This window comes from Apus apus, chromosome Z, assembly GCF_020740795.1.
Source record: "Apus apus isolate bApuApu2 chromosome Z, bApuApu2.pri.cur, whole genome shotgun sequence".
Taxonomy (NCBI): Eukaryota; Metazoa; Chordata; class Aves; order Apodiformes; family Apodidae; genus Apus; species Apus apus.
The window spans coordinates 16,636,657-16,658,070 of NC_067312.1; the positions used below are offsets into that span (position 1 = coordinate 16,636,657).

The following is a 21,414-nucleotide window of genomic DNA, read 5'->3' on the forward strand; positions in this document are numbered from 1 at the left end:
AAGGGGCTCAAGATAGCTGGACAACATTCAAGGACCACTTCTTGCAAGCACAGGATCAGTGTGTCCCAATGGGTAGAAAATCTAGTAAGGGAGCTAGGAGACCAGCGTGGTTAAAAAAGGAACTGCTGGGCAAACTCAAATGGAAAAGGAAAATCTACAGATCATGGAAGGAGGGGCTGGTTACTTGGGAGGAATATAGGACTGTTGTCAGAGAATGTAGGGAGGCAACTAGGAAAGCTAAGGCCTCCTTGGAACTTAACCTTGCAAGTCGGGTTAAGGACAATAGAAAGGGCTTTTTCAAATACATAGCTAACAAAACTAATACCAGAGGCAATATAGGCCCACTGCTGAATGAGGTGGGTGCCTTGGTGACAGAGCATTTAAAGAAGGCAGAGGAGCTGAATGCCTTCTTTGCCTCTGTCTTTACGCCTGCAGGCTTTCCCCATGAGCCCCACTTTCATATAGCCCCAGTAGAAGTCAAGATAAAGGAGGAGTTTGCCCAGGTAGATGAGGATTGGGTTAGGGATCAGTTGCGTAATCTGGACATCCATAAATCGATGGGTCCGGATGAAATGCATCCAAGGGTGCTGAGGGAGCTGGCAGAGGTCATTGCTAGGCCACTCTCCATCATCTTCGGTAAGTCATGGGTAACAGGAGAGGTGCCTGAGGACTGGAGGATAGCAAATGTCACTCCAGTCTACAAGAAGGGCAAGAAGGAGGACCCGGGTAACTATAGACCGGTCAGCCTCACCTCCATCCCTGGAAAGGTGATGGAACAACTTGTTCTTGTCGCTATCTCTAGACATATCAAGGAGATGGGGGTCATCAAGAGCAGTCAACATGGTTTTACCAAGGGTAAGTCATGTTTGACTAACCTCATAGCCTTCTATGAGGAAATTACTAGGTGGATAGATGATGGTAGAGCGGTGGATGTGGTCTATCTTGATTTCAGTAAAGCATTTGACACCGTCTCGCACAGCATCCTTGTAGATAAGTTGATCAAGTATGGGTTTGATGATCAGGCAGTGAGGTGGATCAAGAACTGCTTGAAAGGAAGAAGTCAGAGAGTTGTAGTCAATGGGGCAGAATCTAGTTGGAGGCCTGTGACTAGTGGAGTCCCTCAGGGGTCGGTACTGGGACCGGTGTTGTTCAACATCTTCATCAACGACCTGGATGAGGGTACAGAATGTACCCTCAGCAAGTTTGCTGATGACACCAAGCTGGGAGGAGTGGCTGACACACCAGAAGGCTGTGCTGCCATTCAGAGAGACTTAGACAGGCTGGAGACTTGGGTGGGGAAAAACCTGATGAAGTTTAACAAGGGTAAGTGCAGAGTTTTGCATTTGGGGAAGAAAAATGTCATGCAGCAGTACAGGCTGGGGGCTGACCTGCTGGAGAGCAGTGTAGGTGAAAGGGATCTGGGGGTCCTGGTAGACAGGAGGATGACCATGAGCCAGCAATGTGCCCTTGTGGCTAAGAAGGCCAATGGCATCCTGGGGTGTATTAGAAAGGGTGTGGTTAGTAGGTCAAGAGAGGTTCTCCTCCCCCTCTATTCTGCATTGGTGAGGCCGCATCTGGAGTATTGTGTCCAGTTCTGGGCCCCTCAGTTCAAGAAGGACAGGGAACTGCTTGAAAGAGTCCAGCGCAGAGCCACAAAGATGATGAAGGGAGTGGAACATCTCCCTTATGAGGAAAGGGTGAGGGAGCTGGGTCTCTTTAGTTTGGAGAAAAGGAGACTGAGGGGTGACCTCATCAATGTTTACAAATACGTAAAGGGTGAGTGTCAAGAAGATGGAGTTAAGCTTTTTTCAGTGATGACCAGTGATAGGACAAGGAGTAATGGATACAAATTGGAGCATAGGAGGTTTAAGGTCGATATCAGAAAAATTTTTTTTACTGTGAGAGTGACAGAGCACTGGAACAGGCTGCCCAGAGAGGTTGTGGAGTCTCCTTCTCTGGAGACATTCAAAACCCACCTGGACGCATTCCTGTGTGATGCGCTCTAGGTGACCCTGCTCTGCGGGGGGGTTGGACTAGATGAGCTTTCGAGGTCCCTTTCAACCCCTATGATTCTATGATTCTATGATTCTATGATTCCAAAACCTGCTGTGGTACTGAAAAGGTTTGCTAAGTGGCTACATTAATGTGGTGTCACAGGGATTAAAAAGACAAGTACAAACAAATGGCTAGAGGAATGTCTATAAGCAGGTGAATACTGACATAATTTCAGGGAAGAATAATGTTGCTTTTCTGCCAAACCCATTTCACTTCTATTCACAGCCATCTTTTCACATTGTAGGAATAATTTGCGATGCAGGGCATTTTAAATTTGTACTAGAGAACATCAGAAAACAGAATTGTTATTTATAGCTGGTAGTACTTGTACCAGAAATATGACTTTTTTTTTTTCTGGCCAGGGAACACAAAAGCACATGACCCAAAATCAGCCGAAATTTGACGACCAGCTTCATTTACATTCCAGCAGATGAATAATTGGTTTCAGAAATAATCCAGCAAACAGTCTCTTCTCAATAAATTTGGGAAATTGCCATGTAAATAGTGAACAGGGAAAATTAATTCTGACTGTTGAATATTAATCTAGAGGAAAAATCAACTAACGTCTAGGTCAGAACTGTTAAGTGAGCAGAGATAGTTGCACTGTAATGAGACTGTTCTTCAAATAGTAGCAGGTCCCATCTCATCTAATAGTTGTGTGTGTCGGTAACCCCAAATTTGCACTGTAGTGTAACCGAGCACGGTCAGGCATTAAATAAGGAAACTAGCATTTCTTGAATCATTTATAAATGAGGAAATTAGCATTTCTAGAATCAGCTACATTTACTCAAGGAAGTAGTAGAGAACCCATGAATTATTCCACATGAAAGGAGGGTTTCTAATAAAATGTATTTGAGGTAATAACAGGCTATACAATAAAACACAACAGTAGGGATGAAAAGTAATGCATAGCTTTGTAACTTGGAAGTCTATGCTGCTGCTACTAAGGGACTATGAATGCCTTAAGTATGGCTGGAAGAGGAGTTTTGGCTTGTCTCAGGCAGAGGAAACAAGATGGATACCACACGAGGCTCTCTCTACACCTTGCACAGCTTTTTCCCATGATACATACAAGCATACTCCTCATCTTTTTTAATTATACCCTTAGCACTGTTCAGAAAATTACCTATGGTTACTTTCAAAATTGTAAAAATATGTTTTCCTTCTCAGAATAGTGTACTTTTTAGAGTCAGAAGAGCAGCTTAATTTTCTAAATTCTAATGTGCCATGGATTACATTTGTGTTAAACAGACTAATCTAATAAAACTCTTTTGCCTACATAATTATACCTGTTTTTCCATTTCCTCTCTTCTGAGAAATAGTTCCTGGCTTGAAAATAACTGAACAGTCACAGGCACATTCCTTATGTTCCCTTCATCATTAGTTTAGATAAACAGAAGTCTACATTTTCCCGACGTGCTAGTGAAGCAGAATATTGGTGGAAAAAAATAAATCACACAGTAATCTACTGGTACTGTTCCTTCAAAGTTGTTGCTGGAACCTGACCTTGTGTTTCTTATTCCGTATTAAAAATGTGCATACGATTAGTACATAATTTCCCTATTTCCACTGAGAGGCAGTAAACCTTATCTGTGCCATTCCATTCACTCTTCAAGTAAAATTATCAGTAAGCATGTATTTCAGCTGCTGGTACACCAGGGTACATCATCTGTTAAATGTTCTGTAGTGCTTTGTAATTATACTTTGTTTATTCAGTTTTGCCTGTAATTAGTAATTTTTAATAGACCCAATACATTCAGTCTCACTTGTAATACTGCATATATATAGAAATATTGTCAACTATATTAGGGGGAAAATGTGGATGTATTGAAAAACTCCTTTATGGTGAACTAAACAGGCCAACAGGATATCCTCCATTTACCTCTGCAGCAGCTAACAACCTTGGGCAGGCTCCTGCTGTAACTGAAATAGTAGGACTTCCAACATAAAATAATGTATTCCAGGTATCACTATAGTGCAATTAATGATCAAATATAGAATGCCATTTGATGCAACATTTCTTAAGAACTTGTCAATGGATTGTATAACCTGTGGAAGTCTTCGTCCTACTTAGCTGAGACAAGGGCATAGATTGCATTATCCATTATAATATGAAAACTGAAGCAAGTCTTTGTTGCCTGCTCCAGCAATTTAACTGTACTGCTTCTGATACTAGCTTTTTTTCATCTTGCAGTCTTGTGACACTGCATTTAAATCCATTATTAGACTAGAATATCATCATTTGAAAGATTAGATTTTGTTTAGGTAATACTAAAAGTAGATAACATTCTCTCCAATGTCTTTTCATGATCTAATATAACTTTTTTAGTTATTTCTGTGAAAATACTGATGAGCATGTTCTGTTTTACTTCCTCCTCCAGAAGATCAAAACACACAGATTTTATTCCACTTATTGGAAAACTGATGAATAGTGAAGTTCACGACTGAAGTAATGGATATGACAAAATTTGGCCTTAGTTATTAAAAGTTGAACAATACCAAATTGCTTATTGTGGACAATTCAGGACATCTTATTTTCCCCAAAGCTTTCATGTTGCTATCTTCATGAACAGCTTCCATTTTATTAATTACTAAACACCAAACTTTAGTTACTGCACTTCAGGATTACGTTAGGCACTCAAAAGAGAAGTGAATGGAGATCAATGTTAAATGAATACTGAAGTACTAAAAAAAGAACTTATAACCAGTGACTGGTCCATTTTACAAAAACTCTTTTTAGACGCAGTCAAACAGGCTTACCGTCTCTCACTGCCTCTTATCAGCTGTAAGCAAAAGATCACATGCTTCCACCATGTCCCACAACCCACAGCTTCATGGCAAAGAGAGTTCTCACATCAGTGGAGCTTATGCAAAATGTAGCCTTTAGAGGAGCCAACAATAGTTCCCACCTTCCAATGCAACAGATACCCCAGTGGAAATGAACAAGAGAATAGAAAGAAGAAATCAAAACAGAAAGAAAATTAAAAAGATGAAAAAAAAAGACATATAAACACTGAAAGTCTTATTCTTGCTACAATAATGAAACAACAAAATCTAGAACAGTAAAAGCATGAAGATTTAAAATCAACCTTGGATTAGATGCAGAGATAAAGCCATAAAATGAAAGCTCAGGCTGAGGACATAATTATCATTACAACCCTGGAAGCATGGGCTAGAAGCACTGCAACAGATCAGTTCATCTGAAGGTAGCATTACAGACACCTAAAGCATTTACCTCATCTGGATAGGCCAGGACAGGATTCCATGGAATACTTCCAATTATCTGTGTACATTTTTTAAGCACTATTTATGTCCTAAAGCATTTTTCCCAGTCAGTTTAGTTCCCATACAATCACAGTTTGCTCACCCGATGGTGTTAATATCCTGTTCCATGCAGATAAAGTGTACTAAAATGCAATTTAAAGGATAATCTAAAATAATCTACATGGTGGGTATCTAGGGTCAAGCAAAACACAGAGAAGTAGAAATTGACTGAATTTGAAGTGGACTAATAAATACATCATTTAACCTTAACACATAAGTAATTTTCCAGCTTTTAATAATTTTCAGTGTCATTTGCCATTAACTCAAAACTAGGAATAGAGCCTACAGCATGCTACAGCATACCCTAGAAATACAGGCATAGGTTGGCATATTTGTTGTCACTTTAAATGAAATATAATTCAGTGTGGCTATGGGCATGATAGAAAACCTAAACTACCATATAAACTTATGATAGATAAAGTTCCACTAAAGCTGCTGCCTACTTCATTAAGTTCTTTGAAGGTGATAAAAAATGGCAAGATACAAAGTGTTTTGTGACAGCCCACAGAGCTTCATGCTGCCTTCCAACTTGAAACGGTTTGAGTATTTTAAATAAATGCTATTTATTTCTTCTCCTAATTCTCTGAAGGCCTCTTTGGTAGGTCTTCTCAGTGCAGCCTAATAAAAACCATCAGGAGTTGGCGTCTCACAGAATTAACATGGGATTATTAAGTCACTCTAGTTTTAATAACAGTATATCTAGTCTTTATGTAACAGTTTAGTAAACTAATTACTTCCTGATGCTGGAGGTGAGCCCCTGTTTAAGGCTGAAAGACCTGCCTCCAGCTCACAGGACATACGCCTGAGCCACCATGGTACAGACTGTATCGAGTGGTACACTACTCTGTCCTCTGGTTTTTGTACTATTTACCAAACCAGATCTGGGTCAAGGTAAATGTATGTCTTTGGAGGCAGAGCTTTTAGGATGACTTTGAATCCTGTTCTGAAACAAATATCTTGGCACAATTAATGGCATAAATATTAAGTATAATGATTCCTCTCTAAACATTATTTCCACAGTAATTTTGTGCTTTCCTTATTTTTAGCTTTATACTGTTGCAAAGTGCAGAGAAGGTATATAGACCTTAGGATGAGAAAAGTATTAAATAATGTATGCTGTAATTGAAAAGTAAAAGCCAGACAGCATCAACTGTGTTCCAGGCAGTGTAATGGTTTATCTGTTCCTGAAAATGAGCCGTTACACTTCAGCAAATGCATGGTCACCAATCCTAAGCATGCATAAAAATCTGTTATGGTTTTATGTGACTCAGTAGTAGACACGATGAAAAATTTAATTTAAAAAAAAAAAAAATCGTATTGGGAAAAGCACTTATTTCAAAATGAAAAAAAAACACTTCTTCCAACACTTTTTGGAGAAGGACTGAGAAGGAAGTTAAGGGGTTGACAAGGTTGAAATATCCTGTCTCTCAATTAAAACTAAAAGCGTATCAACTGTAGATATAATAATGGAAGTGAAAAACAAAGGTGAAATCAAATGTTCTTATTTTGTCAAGCTAAAATGTTCGAGCTTAACTTAAGAATATTCTTTGTGATTCTTCCTGTTGGTAAACTTGACATTACCATATTTTACTGAAGCAAAGATAAATGCTGAAATAATAAAACCCTTCACAAAACAGAACCACTGAACAAGAAACTGTCATGCAACTGTAGCTCACACCTCTTAAAGTCACATCCTGAACCTATAAAATTGTGTTTCAACTTTCTTTGAGGCTCCTTTGCCATCATCCTCTAAACAAAAAAAACAACTAATAACTCTGAGAAATGGAAGTTAGTATCTTCAGAGTGTACTGAACTAATAAATAATCACAAATGTGCATTGGGTAGTCAATATCAAAGAGTCAAAATAAATTGTTCCTATATTGTCTTTCATCACAGTTAGATTGCATTCTAGATCTATATGAATGTACACACAAAACATATATAGATGTCTCTTATCTGTAGATAAAGTTAAATAATTTCCACTAATTTACTTTTCCAAGCTAAGAAAACTACCTTTGAACTAAAAAATAAGAAATAGGACCTTTAGCTAACAAAATATCATTGCCTCCTATCAGGGGAAAAAAAAAAAAAGAAGTTATAAAAGAAGGCAATAACTGGAAAGTGGGGAACTGGGGGTCAGTAGGGGAGAAAAGTGAAAACAGAACAGTCAAAGCTCCTGTAAGGATGGTGGTTCTATGTCCTATTACTTTTATAACAAAATACATGTTTACCAATAATAGCAGTTGAAGCAAGTCTTCTCACTCTTCTTTCTAGCTGCAGGCTGAATAAAGCAGAAGGACTCTCTTCTGACTTTCAGAGTTATGAATATACTTTATTATCCCTTTTCTACCAGCAATCAAATAATATCAAACTCAAAGGAACTAAGGACACTTCTGAAAATAAGATTATGAAATTTACCTGGATATCAATATGCTTAGAGATGAAGGGCTATTACTAAGCAAATATTCCATTACAAAATACATTAAAAAGCCTAGACACTTTACTTTGTTGACTAAAAATAGAGAGAAAAATAATTATTATATTGCATTGGCATCGACCATTTTCTCAGCAATGAGCAGCTGTTCTGTAGCACTGTTAATATTATCTTTTCATGACCTGCCAGCACTGACACTTTAAAAGCAACTGTTTCCACCTCTTCTGTCACCGGTGGTTATAAACACCTTAGACGAATGTGACAACTGGCAAGGCTCAGAAAGGCAAATGAGAAAAAGTTTAAATGGAAATAAGATGGAAACACCAACGAAGAAAACAATATAAACACACTGATTTCAATTTGATACTGAAATTATGGAGTAAGATGCAGACATAAAATATGTGTATCTTTAGGAATTAGCAGGAAAGGTTCTCCTCATCCCAAAAGCCTCTTCACCTTTAAACAAAACATTTCTCTGCGCACTGTAACAGGTACAAGACTTTTTTGCAATATAACAACAACAAAAAATAAATAGGGGAGGCATGTCTCACTGTGCAGCCTGAAGGCTAGACTGCTTACCTGAGATAAGAAAGAGATGAGCTATTTCCTAAATAGTTGCCTAGTGAACAAAATGGAACTGCTTCAACAGATCAAAATGGGAGCAGATAGTAATCTGATAATTGGGACCACGCACTAGGGAGCATAGAAGCATAGCCAGGCAGGGATTTCGATTCTACTGCACTGCAGATGACTCATCGCAGGTACTGAACATCATTCTTGCTGGCATCACTTCCTCTCTTTCCCTGCTCTTACCCACAACTTTGATGAAAAATACTCATCTGAGTATGAAAATCTGAGGTTTTTCCTCACTAAAAAGCTGTTACTGGTTAAAATCACACTGTCTTTTTTTAAAATTCTTATTATTTTTGGCAACCGTGAATTGTCATCCTCTATTGAAAGCTCATATATGCAGAAAATGCCAGCTCTAATTATCCCAGAGCCCTAACTTAACACTGCCAAAATGATGTCAAGATTGGAATGCCACTTGGGTATGTTACAACACAAGGTCAGACACTGCTATTGCTGTTGGTAGAATTGTCTGCAGTACATAAAACCAGCAGAACAAGAAAAGAAAATCCCTACAATGGGTAAGGAGTATCTAATAATCTTACAGTTAAATTTTACTTTAATTGATTAGAGTAACATCCCGACTACCTTCCCCCAAAGAAAATTAAAAGGTGGACAAAATAATATTCAGGCTCAAACAAGTTATATACATGGAATATACCATTAAGAACAAACCAAAAATATATATATTTTTTTTCCCCCCAATAAACTGAAGTTTACTGTTCTTATAGCTACCCTGCACAGTTGTATTTTTCATTATTTTTACATCACCTGTGGAACTGAAAAAATTCCTATAATGAAGCATCTTCAAGAAAATCCTAGAGTTCCCTCAGTCTAGTGGGAGGTGTTACAGCAGATAGACCCCCCGGGAGTTTCTCACTTCCTTTCCTAGAAACTTATTTATGGGATTGCCTCATAATTCTATCTTGAATATAGAGAATCTCTTAATTTAAGAAATTATGAAAAAAAAAACCACAAACCTCAGGCCAATAAAACTTTGCTTGAGTTGGAAAACTCTGAAAAAGCTCTTTTAGAAACAGTATCAGGCAGGTGGTTTCATCAGAAATACAGGTTATTAAAAGCACATAAAGCCTGTCTTCTCTTCAGAATTTGCTGTATTCAAATTCAAGCCATCAAACTGCCTTCAAGTATCCATATTTTAGCCCTTAAGCCTACATGTCTGTCAAATGCTCCAAAATTAAAAGAAAAAACAATTAAAATAAAAAATAGCACTCCCCAGCAGAACTCAGTGTTTCTAAACAATAAAACTTGCATTTCTTTAAAAGGTTTTTAACAAATAATAAGAAACCATACTAAAATAAGACAATTACATAAACGTTACATACTACTTCTGGAGAAAAACAACAAAAAAAAAGTAAGTAGCTTGAGAAATAAGAGTTCAGAAACTATATTTCATTGGCTACCATTAGACAGCACTCAGAGAAACATTAATAGAACGGAATGGGTGATTTGTGAGCCACACAGCAGTTCCCTAGCAGCTGCACTCAAATGCAACAGAGTAGAAATCTACATGCCTAAAAAATGCAACTATCTCAAATTCTTAGTAGATGCACAGTACAGTTAACACTGGGCTTGGCATGGGCACAAGGGAGTGAGACAAGAAGAGAATCAAAAAGGGCTCTAACCACCTGTTCAAGTTCTTGAACAGCAAGACCTGCTCCCTGTTAGGTATAGAGATTGCTGTAACCCCATTGATCTTACAGGAATAAACAAGATGAAAGGACAGACATGTGAATACTGATGCATCAAGGATCTGTGATAGCTAATTTGCACTATAAAGAAAATGAACATTTAGTGATCCTTTTTGGCCCCATCTGAGCCTCACAACCTCTTACCAATGGCATACCTAAAAGGCAGAGAACAAAGTATTTGTAACACTTTGTTGAAGAATGGTGCTACAACACTAGGGAAATCACCGACAACAATTAAATGTAAACATCGGTATATATTAAATATCAGTCTGGATTGCTATCAACTATGTCAAGGTTATAAGACTATTTGCATTATCCTCAGAATGCCAAACCGCAACTGGTTCTCAATTTTAAAAGTGCTGACTGTCTAGGAATTGGCTGAGATAGGACAATATAACCTTGTAGCTTACGATGCATTTTTATATACCACGGGCACCACACTAAACAAGCATCTGTGAAGGAAGGATGATCTTCAGCTGTCTACTGATTTTAGAAATCTCAGATTTGGTAGTCCATATCCACTTTGAAATAGCTCATACTTGACTCCTTCAAGGAATCAAGGAAAACTGTTGCAAATCAGGAACCCTGAATGGATGCAATTTTGGGGGATAAAAAAAATGTAAATGTTGATGGTGCATTGTACAGGCAAAATCACCCAAGGTCACAGGAGAGATGCATAATCACAGTGCAATAGAAACTGCATTTGCAACTGCATTTCAGGGGAAGAAATTGTAAGCAGTGAAAGAAACATTAATTCAAAACAGACAGAATAACAGCCTGTACTGATGCGGGTGCACTGAGCATGACTAGAAGGCAGCATACAATATTTTTACATGTCAGCAAGACAGCACTACGAGTTAGAAAAACTTTGTTATTTAGGGTAGAAACTAACTTTGAAGAACAGCATAAAATCAAAGATATGCCATGTCCAGCATTGCTCTGAAGGTATGCAGATTTTTACCTTAGTATTTGTAGTATGATACAATACTAAATTTTTCTGGGACCTTTTGGCTCACTGTTTTTTCTTCTACTGATTAGTTAACAGAGCAGCAAATCTGTGTGAATATTAGACCACCTTGTATAATTTTTCAATTACCAATAGTTTATCTCATCATACTTTCAACCAGGAGGTAAACTAAGTCATCAAGCTCCTATAAAGACATGCTTTTTTTATGCATTATCATAAAATGTCACATTGAGTACTTAAGGACAAAAGGCTTATTAAAATGTGCTTTTTTCAATGGCAGAAACAGTATTTTTTCTGAACTAGACATAGTAAGTAGAAGACTGAAAGCCTACTAATAATTCAAATCCTCTGATGGTTTTGAAACATCTCTATCCACTTAAGAGTTATTATAATTGATTTTGTCCTACCTATATAGTAGTGGTGTTCATCAACTAACACTAGAGGGCTAATGAAATCTTTCATATCCAAGAAATCTCCAATAATTCTTGCAAAGTGCATAACACCAAATACATAACTCTGTTTTTCAAGTACAAATACTTGATCTGTGAGGGAAAACATTGTGATGAGGTAGAATCCTAGTTAATCATTCTTTGCTTGCTACTTTAGAAGGTAATAGAATACTAGTAGTATTCCTGCAAAGATCTGGCACAGTCTGACTACCAGAAAAGAATATGCCAGTTACATGCTTTACACTTAAACTTAAAGGCAGCTTAAAAAGAAAAGGTTGAGAAGTTTTGATTTGTTATTCTGTTCCCCACTGAAGAGAGTTTTTCAGCAGATCTATCTGCTTTCCTCTTACAAATGAATGAAATGAATCAGCAAGGTAAGTCTTGGGGAGTCTGCATGGTTTTAATCCGTAACATGGACAATTCTTTAATTTTCACCAGTGCATACTCACTGAATTCAGTTAAGATGAGCAGACTGGATCACGAAATTCAAAATATTACACAGCAAAACTAAATGAGCTTCACCTTCTCATTCTCTCCTGTTCATGCACCTTATTTCTTCCACATACAAGTAAATTCTCAATGCTCTCACTGGGGGCTTGAGGGTAGTGTGAACAGCCAAGTAAAAGAAAACTCCTAGGTAGCATATCTTGAAGTGTTTGCTCTCCAGTGCCTAATGGGTGTCTGGGCTTCCTGCCCAATTTTTGGAGAGAGATGGACTCTTCAGATAGTGCTGCTATGAGTCATAATGGGGGGTGCAGATCTGATGACAGCTAGTGGATGGGAAATGTCAGGGTTTAGGTGCTGCACTTTCTGTGTGTGTCACAAAACGGTCATTCCACAAAATCCATGCATACCCATGCTGTCTCTCTGTCAGCATGACTGCCTCCACAAGGAGGGCAGAGCCAGGCCCTCCATTAGGTGCTGGGTCCGGCACAAGGAACTGCGTCAGGTCAGGTAGGACAGCATGCCAGTGCATCCCTTGTTCCACGCCAGCCCTGCTTGAAGTCCTTCAGATCAAGGAGAGAAGAGATTCCCAATATCCTGTCCCCTTTTGTCAAGACATTAGTGGACAATATGGTGGACTTTCTTGAGTTTGTTTGGGGTTTTTTTTATAGAATACTTATAAAATAAAGAACTACTATAGGGAAAATACTTGATGACTGGAACAATTTAAGGTTCTGTAGCCTTCTTCTGGGATTGCAAAAATATTCTATTTAACTCAGCAAATATAACAAGATTAGAAGACTGGTTTTCCTTCTCTCTTTTGTTTCAAACTCTAAGAAAACAAATTGAAGCACATGCCTTCTTGGTATACTTAGTAGTAGTAGTCTATGTAAAAATTGCCACTAAAACTCTCATGTTTTGCATCTTCAGCTATGGAAACAGACTCGAGAGACTCAGAGCTATGAATCTGGTAACCAGCTCTGACCTTCCACAGCCACTGCCTGCAAGCACAGGGCACAAAGCAGAGGCTCTCTTCCCAAGACACTTACCTGACATAACAAAAGACATCTGAAAAGATATTGGAGAATAAACGTCTTGGAGCATAGATCTCAGTGTGAAAAAAAAAAAGCTGGAGGACACCCTGGTACATTTGTAGCTTAATTTAAAAATAGATTATAGTTTGAAAAACTTTATCCATGTTAAAATTCATAAATGTGAAAATGCTAAAAATATTTATCAGATTTGTATTTCTGTATTTCTAAATTAAATTTCCAAGTATAAGTCATCTAGTGAAACCCAATCATCTAGGTAACCCAAGATATGAACACAGGCCAAGGGAGGTCACTCTTGAGAGCAGTCCTGTGGAAAAGAACCTGGGGGTACTAGTGAGTCAAAAGCTGGACATGAGCCACCAATGTGCAACTCTAGCCCAGAAGGCCAACTCCATCCTGGGCTACATCAAAAGAAGTGTGGCCAACAGATCAAGAGAGGTGATTCTGGCCCTCTATTCTGCCCTGACAAGACCTCACCTAGAATACTGCATCCAGCTGTGGTGCCCCCAGCACAGGAAAGATGTGGACCTGTTGGAACGTGTCCAGAGAAGGGCAACAAAAGTGATCCGAGGGCTGGAGCACCTCTCTTATGAGGACAGGCTGAGGGAGTTGGAGTTGTTCAGTCTGAAGAAGAGAAGGCTCTGGGGGGACCTCATAGTGACCTTCCAGTACATGAAGGGGCCTATAGGAAAGCTGAGGAAGGTCTTTTCACAGGGGCTTGCAGTGAGAAGATGAAGGATAACGGTTTTAAGCTGAAAGAAGACATATTTAGGTCAGACATCAGGCATAAATTCTTCATTGTAAGGGTGGTGAGACACTGGAACAGGCTGCCCAGAGATGTTGTGGGGCCTCCATCCAAGGGCAGGTTGGATGGGGCTTTGAGCAGCCTGTTCTAGTGGAAGGTGTCACTGCCCATGCAGGGGGGTTGGAACTCGATGATCTTTAAGGTCCCTTCAACTAAAAAATTCTGTGATTCTGTGAAAAGAACAATGTCAGGCCCCAAAATAGTATCTACAGACTCTGCTAACTAACTGGAATACTGCACATACAGAATGTTACACACATGTCCACATAGAGGGGAAACGGCACAAATACTACACTTGCAACAATTCAGTCCCACGTAGAGTGAACACAACAATCCAGCTCAGCTACTGCCTACCTCTGATGAGGTCTGCATGTATCTGGCCCTACTTAAGTCCTCTAGGTAGCCAGAAACCTGCTTCTACACCTGTTCAAAACTGTCTTAAAGCACCAGAGATGAACAAATATTGATGGACATTTAAGAATTAGGACAAAGGACTTGAACTGGCTTGTTGACCAGCAATTTCCAGTGTAAGTTCCTTTAATGTCCTCAGCTGCCAAAAGGGGGGTTGGAACTAGATGATCTCTAATGTCCCTTCCAACCCTAACTATTTTATGATTCTGTGACTCAATGATTCCACAATATACTTATGATTTCCACGAAGATCAGTCATTGTTTCCATACTAACAAATAGGAAAACATTATTTTTAAAAATTACACATAAAATCAATAAAAAATCTATTTAGCAGATTAAGAAGAAATTACATTAAATGTACTTTATCTCTTAGGAATTCAAAGAGACATTTCCTTGAAAGGTGCCACCACTCTTGCTTCTTTTTCATCAGACTGATTCAGCTGAGTATATGCAATGACAACACTGCCAGGGGAGAAACAAATCGAGTTCTCAGCTTCCAGGCACAAACTGGACATTTGCAAAGTGAATGTGATTCAAACAGGTCTGTGTTACCACCAGCTATACCACTTGTATAATTTTGAAATAGATTAACTAAAAGATGGTAGTCAAGGAAAATATCATAGATTAACTTTTGATGTTTGTTTTCTAGATAGCAGCAGCAAGCAAGAAGCACCAGTTACAGAGAAAAAAGTCATTTATGGGCATGGGGTTGCTTGCCCCTTCTCTTGAGAGATTTTCTTTTTTTCAGCTAGATATAGCATGCATAATGATGAATATAGCATTATTTTTTTTGAGAATATTTAGCACTGAAACATAGAGCTAAAGGTGCACTGCTACTCCAAAAAGCTATTGTCAAAAGATAATAAAAAGGAGAACAAAAGGAAAATGAGACTCCTGAAGTGTGCATAATAATCCTGAAATTCAATTTTTACATATCTCAAGCTATATCTGTTTCATGACTTCGAAAAATGTTTTAGTTTTCTACTGGTGAGATGACAATCCACTACTGTACTGAATTTCCTAATTCTGCAGGAGATAATCATTAGGTCCAAAAGCATAGTTATATTCTCTACAACACAGAAAAACTTTTGGAGAATGGTTAAAAAAAAGATAGAAAAGAACTAGTGAGTCAATCAATTATGTTACCAACAGAAAAACATTATATGTAAAAATCTTAGTGCTGTCTAACTTTATTTTCACTAGTTTCCATGGTAATAACAATGGGAAGGTTAAATGAAAAGGAAAGGAAGCATGTAAAGTTCTACCTACACTTGTTTTATAATTATTTTTTAAATAAACTCTCTCTTCATGGATTTACTTGTAAAAGAAAAAAAAAAGTTACTGCATTGATTAATTCTATTCATTTCCAGTGCCTGCCAGTTACTATTCTAAGGGCCCAAATAAACAGACTGATTTTTTTTAAACTATTTTCAAAAGATCAATAAATCTATATGCGATATGCAAACAAAAACAGAAGGGATAATTTCCTAAAATTGTCACATACCTAAAAGGACAAAATCACATATATGATATAGGTTGATTTTGCCATGGATAAAATAAATAAGTGATGGCAAAAGGAGTGTTTATTTGATTTTGATAAGAGTGGAAAAAACAGCGTTTTGCTCAGCTAATCTGAAACCGTAAGAAAAATCTAAGTTACTTTTTTTGGTTCAACAGCTGAAGGTTTTTTCTTGATCAAAACAATGCAGCAGTTCTAGAAATTACCACTTGCCTGCTGAAATTACATTTTAGTTGTGGGGTTTTTTTTCATTTCCTTGTTAAAACATATCTGACATTAAACTTCCCCAGCTGTAAAGCAATTCTCGTGTGGGATGCCCAGTCCTTTTCTCAGAAAGATGAAGATATAATTCCTGCTTTTGGGTGAAGGAAGAACTGATCATCTTAAAGAGAACTACTACACCTTTTTCAGTAATGTGCTTTGGAAATCCCTCAGGAAGGTACTCCTAAAACAGATTTAAATTACACACAGCAATGTTCCCTTCCCAGTTTCAGGTTTTGGCTATAAATCTTGTATGCTGCTATCTTAAGATAGGAACAAAAGCATCAACTCAGCAGGGAAATTTATCAGGGGAGATAAAAGATTGTTTGTCATGAGCCTTTGAACACTGCCAGTCACTTAAGGTAAACTGAGCATATAATGCATGGAGAATTAATTTGGAAAGACAAAAAATGAAGATAGGACCATTTTCTTTGTTTTTTTCTCCGAGGTACAGAGATGCTGTTAGGAACATTTACACTTGGAGAATATTCATATCCATATGTACAGGTGCATTTTTTTGATTCACCATTACTTTTACTTTTTTTTTTTTACATTAAATTATTTTCTCTCTTCTACAGGCAGCCCAATTGCATGAGACCCATGGGTCTGGCAAAGATTACAGTAGTTATATCATAATTACCCATTCAGGAATTTCAGCATTCTACAGATGGTTTCTCACATGCATATATAGGCAGAATAAAGACATACTATCCAGAGCTCTAGTGTCACACTTCCTCCCCAGGAATACCTACTGGGATGCATAGCAGGGTATTCAATGCTGTATACGATTTTGTCATGCAAAAACAAGATTCAAATGACATCAAAGACACTACATAACTGCAGTTCCTGCCGGATCAGTAACAAGTTGCAACATTTACTGCAAAGAAAGGCAGTGCAACTACAAGTTGTACTACCAAGGTAAGCAGGTGTATAGTTAAGCTTGTTACTGGTTTTGAAAGCAGAGCAGCAGGGGAAAAAAAAGAGCTGTTTTAAGGTAATAGGAAGTAGCAAAAAGAAAAACACTATGAGCCTAGGCACATGGAAAGTCGATGGCAAAGCATATATCTGGGTTAAGAAAGATGAAAATGGTGAAAAAGAGAGAATGTTCCCAGTGCAGTACAGTGCAGAGAACCTAACAGTTCAATCACAGCTTTAACTTCTGCTTGGAAACAAGGAGTGCAGTTTTGACAGTCTCTGAATTAGGTTATTTTCCTGTGCTTTTCAGGTCACAATTATATTTAAATCCCACATTATGCATGTGGGATAATGTCATAGTTATTTGGAATAAACTCCATGAGATTCATGTAAGAAATAGCTTATTAAATATAACTTGCAGCTGAAAAAGCCATTTCTCCAGTTCCTCAGCCTTCTCTAAATAAGTTCATACAATTCTGTCTTTCTCCCTAAGTGGTTAGTTCAGAAAATTTTATCCTTATAAAGCAGAACTTTATTCCTAATTAACTATTAAACCACTATTCCATTGTCTTCCATGGGAACCATAAGAACAGAAACCTACTTAAACAAGTAGTGTGCCAGGTATTTTATTGCATTAGGAGGTAGCCAAACTTGATCAAAATCAGAGCATGATCCTCAAGTCATTGACATGTAGTGAATTCTGTATCACTTCAGCTCTGGTCTTATTCAATAAAACGCCCAGATGAGCTAAGAACAGGACAGACTGGGAGAGCAAATAAAGCCAACAGTGCACGGGTGGTCTACCTAGCCCAGCCCATGCTCTCCACATACCTCCCTTTTCTACTTCTCAGACCTTTCTGAGATAACTGAGACAATGCTCTCCTACAAAAATCCACAAGATTCACCAGCATGCTGTTCTCCACCTAAAACAATGGACAATACAGTGGTGGGCTTTGGTTATTTTTACTTTAAGAACTTTTCACAGCAGCTGACAACTTTCTCCTTATAGTAAACCATAGCATTAAAACATCTTGAAATCCAATTAATTGCTTTTCCACACTTTAATACATGATAACTTATTTAAAAGTGAAATGCCCATGGAGCCAAATCTTAGGAAGAGGTTAGAATTGGTCATGCCCAGCTCCTACCTGTACACTTTTGTGGAATCACGGAATTGTGAGGGTTGGAATGGACTTCTAGAGATCATGTAGTCCAACGACTCCACTAAAGCAGGATCCCCTACTGCACATTACTCAGGACTGCATCCAGACAGGTCTTGAATATCTCCAGAGAAGGGGACTCCACAACCTTCCTGCACAGCCTGTTGCAATGCTCTGTCACACTCACTGAAAATAAGTTTTTCCTTACATTTAAATGGAACTTCCTGTTTTTCAGCTTGTGCCCACTGCCCCTCATCCCATCACTGAGAACTACTGAAAAGAGTCTGGCTCCATCCTCCTTGCCCCATCCTTTAAATATTTATAGGCATTAATAAGGTCTCCTCTCAGCCTTCTCTTCTCCAGGCTAAAGAGTCCCAGCTCTCTCAGCCTTTCCTCATAAGGAAGATGCTCCAATCCCCCAATTATATTTGTTGCCCTCCGCTAGACTCTCTCCAGTAGTTCCCTGTCTCTCTTGAACTGAGGAGCCCAGAACTGAATGCAGTATTCCAGGTGTGGCCTGACCAGGGCAGAGTAGACGGGGCAAACTACCTCCCTCAACCTACTGGCCACAGACTTACCCACTCCAGGATTTCACTGGCCTTCATGACAAGGGCACATTGCTGGCTCATGGATAATTTACTATCTACCAGGACTCCCAGATCCTTCTTTTCAGAACTGCTTTTCAGCAGGTCAACCCCTAACCTATACTGGTCCATGGAGTTCGTCCTCCCCAGGTGCAGGACCCTACACTTGCCCTTCTTGAACCTCACTAGGGTCTTCTCTGTCCAACTCTCCAGCCTGTCCAGGTCACACTGAATGGCAGCACAACCCTCTGGCACGTCACCACCCTTCCCAGTTTTGTATAATCAGCAAACTTGCTGAGGATACACTCTGTCCCCTCGTCCAGATCACTGATGAACATGTTGAACAAGACTGGACTGAGTATTTATTAGGAAACTGCTTTTTTCCTGGATAACTTGTTCCCTAGCTTTCAATTAGTAATAACACTCTGTAAGGACACCTCAATGCTTTCTTTAACAAATAAATAAATAATGTATTAAATATTGTTATAATGGATTATAAATCTCCTATTTCAACTGATAACTGGGCAACCTAGATTCAAATTTTTATTATAAAAATTTGTTTTATAAGTAAATCTATTTAAGACAGCACAAAAGGACCATAATGTATTCCTAACAGCCTCTAAAGACAACCTGCCCTAGCAGCTACACAAAGAGAATATCAAGACAAATTAAAATCTGTGCACAATTTCAGTTATTTATTCAACTGGCTTCATTATATGTAAAGATCTATTGGTATTATGCAATCAAACACTGAGTAATTTAGAAATGTAAACAGTCATTCTGAACTGGTCACTATCAATACAAAGCTGAAAATGCAGAGATACCAGAATGGATTGCATTTAGTCCACAAGGACCACAAACCCTGAAATTTTAATCCTTGATACATGGAAAAAAAAAAAACAAACCTGAAAAATTTAATTCCCAGGTTTCCCTTCTGTCTCACCACTGCAGGAATCAAAGGCGGTTTGTAAACGTGTGGTCATTGCAGTATCGCAGTGTCCAAACAGAGAACCATGATGCAGACCGGAGGCTGCTCTAACAGATCTTTGGCTGTCATCACCTCCTCTGACAGCTCTTCAGCTCCAGGGAGGGAGCAGGATGACATGATGAGCAGCCAGCAGCTCTGTCTTGCAAGAGGACTAAACGTCCCTGACCTTGCCCTTGCCTGACATGAGGTGTATCCATCAGGCCATTACCCTGTGAAAGCAAAATGGGCTTTCTGCTTGTGTTTAAAGCTTCAAATGGAAGAACAAGAGGCTTCTTCCCAAATCTGCAGCAAGGATTAATGCATGCAAGCTGTTGCAAGTGCAAAACAAGGAATTACTTCCAAAATTACTTAAAAAGTAATGAAAAAACATATTAGACTTTAAAAATATATATATTCTTAAAAAACTACATTACATTTCAGTGTCAAAGCCAGGCTAATGCAGTTCTGAACATTTTCAAAGTGATTGCCTAGCATCATCTAGAAATGCTACTTCCAGGAGGTTAACATACCTTGGCTGAGTCTACAGCCAAGACTAACAGCAACAGCACCATTACCATGGAAGCAGACAAAAAACATATAAAGAAGAAAACATTACCTTCCAACATTTGAGTTCAGGGAAATTTATCTCGGGGTTTGTTCCACATGGCTAATCTCCCAGGGAAAACATCACTGCCACAATTACTCTCTTGGTGCCATGAGAAAGGCATCTCAGTTTGCACATTCTTAAAAAGGGGGTAAATAGATGGAGAGAGAAACTTTATGCCCATAAAACTTTCTATTTACTCTGTAGGGGGATTGATTATTCTTTCCATGAAACTGATTATGCATAGACCATAAAGTAGGAAATTAAAAACCAGAATACTCATATCTTGTTTGCATTTCAGTAACCGCCTGCTCTACAAATGTGCTTTTCTTTGTTGGCAGTTAGTATTCCATGATTAGAAGACCATGGATCATAATGCCTTCTAATTGTGTCTATCAGTTATGTCTATTTTCCTATTGTCGTACAGAATTTAGAAGAGTCAAAAATAAAAACCTGAAAGTATGCTCCATCCTCTAGATCAGTGATATTTCATGGATGTATGCTTTAGTGGCAATGATACATACTTTTTCCCAAATAAATAATTTTCACTTAAATCAATTAATTTACCCATATAATTAAATTAAAATGTTGATAGTTCCATGTAAACAAAAAGGTTTAGAGGTTTACATGAAATGAGATCCATTATAATTTGCAACACTACCAGTCTGGTATAAATTGCATTAGGTGCTCTATTTAGCAAATCACAGACAATAGATTTCTAAATTAATGGCAGGTAAGAAAAATTATTATTTAATAGCACTGAGGTTTGCACATCTATATATTATGGGAATTATTTTTGCTCTTATAAAATGTCTTGATTGACGTGCTCTTTCATATTATATAATGCGTTATTCTGGAATGTAGGTATTGCTTATGTATCTTTACTATAATTTCATATTTATTCATACAACCAAATTATACTCAGTAAATTAGAACTACACTATCACAACATAGCATCAACACCCTCAATACTATCAAAGAAACTGCCTTTACACTCTCTAATTTTGAATGGAGAAAGAAAAGAACTAGTAGTCAGGGTTCTGGCTTTATAGGACCAGAGTCTGCAGATAAAATACTTTGCTCTCAACTGCTGTCATAGAGAGAGACTATCTATTAGCAACAT

At 38.1% G+C, this 21,414-nt stretch overlaps 1 protein-coding gene across 1 annotated transcript in view; it reads right to left on the reverse strand.

The window, feature by feature from the left end:
• The window catches only part of HCN1 (hyperpolarization activated cyclic nucleotide gated potassium channel 1), a 197,877-nt gene that overhangs the window by 144,006 nt on the left and 32,457 nt on the right, over positions 1 to 21,414 (reverse strand). The gene's annotated exons all lie outside the window — the stretch shown is intronic.